The sequence below is a fragment of the Aulonocara sp. 'chitande type north' Nkhata Bay genome, linkage group LG11 (genome assembly GCF_057382095.1).
Source record: "Aulonocara sp. 'chitande type north' Nkhata Bay isolate Kocher_YH1m ecotype deep benthic linkage group LG11, A_spYH_male_GT1.1, whole genome shotgun sequence".
In the NCBI taxonomy this organism is placed as follows: domain Eukaryota; kingdom Metazoa; phylum Chordata; class Actinopteri; order Cichliformes; family Cichlidae; genus Aulonocara; species Aulonocara sp. 'chitande type north' Nkhata Bay.
In genome coordinates this window covers 21,473,584-21,476,196 of record NC_141354.1, presented here as the reverse complement: position 1 = coordinate 21,476,196, position 2,613 = coordinate 21,473,584, and positions in this window count along the sequence as shown.

The following is a 2,613-nucleotide window of genomic DNA, read 5'->3' as shown; positions in this document are numbered from 1 at the left end:
TCTGCACACGGGCCAGTCCAGTCTATTTATGTAGACTTCATACATTGGGTACATTTGCATTTCGCAGACTCTTGTGAAGCCTGCATTTCGGTTTCATGCAGCATGGCATATTAAGAAAGCAGGTGCACACTGTCTGACTTCAGCAGTGTGATTTGTATTCTACACTCGTAACTCCGGTTTTCTTTCCATTTTCATAATATGTCATCATTATCTTTTCTACCTCTGGATATGGCTTTAGGGAGCTGGAAGCTCTAATAGCTAATATCCCTGTTTAAATTTAGGATTTAGCAATACAGAGGACTTTTGTAGAAAATTGAATGACTTTTCTTTGATATTTTTGAAATATTCAGGGCATAGAAAGCAGAAACTCTTTGGCTAACAGTCCCAGAGGCACACCTAAACTTTCATGTTGATGTTCTGTTGCGTTTTTTTCCTCCCACACCCGATAAAACTTGTCCTCCTCTTCACCTCTGGCTCTCTGGTTCCTTTTCCTTCAGTGTGACTCACTGTACTGCACGGCAAAAACATTGCTGGAGGTTAAAGGATTTTAGCGTGATGGGTGTACCGTGAAAGTGATTATGTGTCCACAGTGTTATTTTGCACACACAATCAGCTTTCTGGATGAACACCAAGAACACTTCATTCAGCCAGAGGAAGAAAAACAAAAACAAAACTGAACCTAACAGGAATCCCAGAGGATAAATTTACTCTCCTAATCACACAAGTTGAACTCATAGTGGGCTGGGACCTCCACTGGACTGAATGCACTGATTCAACCTGTGTTCACTACCTAAAATAAACAATCCAGAGGTTTCAAGTTGTCTCTTGTTAGACAATCTCATATGTACTCATCAGGCTTTTATGTTATTACTATTTTACACTTTTATCATCCGTTTCTTTACATGACGTCTTCTTCGTGACTTCTTTTCTGTTCCACTCACCCCCAATCAGTCATGGCAGATGGTTGCCCCTCCCTGAGGCTGGTTCTGCTAGACGTATCTGTTAAAGTGGAGTTTTTCCGTCCCGCTGTCACCAAGTGCTAGCTTATAGCAGGCTGTCTGATTGTTGAGTTTTTCCCTCTAAGGTTGCAGGTTCTTCACCTCGCAATATAAAGCGCTTTGAGTGGTGTTATATAAATAAAACTGAATTTGAGTGAATTTTGCTTCTTGGTTACTTTAATAATAAATTTGTGCATAAATATGTGTTTGGTTTAATAAAGGCCATCCATCCATCCTCTTAACCACTTATCCTGTTAACCAGTAGGCTTTCAGGGGGACTACGTTACTGGTTAACCAAACATGTCTTTGAACTGTGGTGGAAAGTGACAGTACCTGAAAAAAATGGATGAGTCACATGGAAGAAGTACACCTCTACCTTTATCACACCTTCAAACACATAAAGGTATAATCAGTGCCCCAGATTATGTTCTGCTGATTAGAATATCCTTAAGTAGTGACAGGTGGGACCTGTTTAATTTAAATCTCACACTGATATGGTGTTCTTTTTGTTGTTAAAATGTGTAGAGCGTGATCATGTCATGATATGGAAAGCTCTTCCCTTAGCCTCTTAAAAAAGATTGTAGATGGCTATAAGCTTGGCAGTGATTTTTGAAAAAATTAATTTAGGAAAATCATCTACAGCTGGCATAGATTTCAAACCACAGCCGGTTTGTCCAGTCACGGCTACCTGAGCAATTTCAGCCCCCAATTTCAGTTGTAACAAAAAAACGAAACGTGATTTTCATCTCAGGATCTGCAGGTAACTCTCGAAACTGCTGGCATCATTGTAGGTATTTAAAATCAAAAAATGATTGTACAAATCTGACCTGTATGGGAGGTGTGCCAAGCAAAAGATAAACTGCAGTTTGACAGTGAGAAAAGACCAGGCCTTCTGGAATAATGTGCTCTGGACAGACAAATCAAAGATAAGAGTTGTTTGGTGCAGACCAAAGACAGCCTCTCAGGATAAGAACCATGAGGCATCTATGAAGTATGGTCCGGAGTTGCTTTGCTGTCTCGGGGACTGGGCAGCTCATGGTCATTGATTCAGCTCTAAATTCTACATCATATTAAATTGCACTTGAATAAAATGTTAGCCCATTTGCCTGAAAAATTAAGCAGCAAGTAGGTATTTTGGAAGGATAATGATCCAAAGCACACTAGCAAGTCCACCAGGGAATGACTCAAAACGAGGAAATGGAAGGATGTGAAAACCACAAAAACTGCATGAAAACTCTTAAAGATCTTGCCTCTAAAGGAATTTTGCATGGAAGGCGGGTAAAATTTTCACTAAGCTGATGTCAGAGTCTGGATAATTATGCAAAGAAACCTGCCAGAATGTATTTTAGCTAAAGGGGGTAAAAGTAGCTTCTGGTGCCAAGGGCTTACTCTCTTATTCCACAGTAGAACATCACATGGATTGAAAAAGATATTTTTGTCTCTCGGTGTTATTCAAGTAGAGTTTTTACTAAGTATCAAAGAGGATCAAATGTTTGCTTCTCCAAGTATTTCAAACAAACCAAATACTATTTTTCCTCAAATTAATAATCACATGACCATCAGTGATTACAGTTTTCATTCACAGAGTTGTTTGTTTTTTCATAAAGACGCCAAA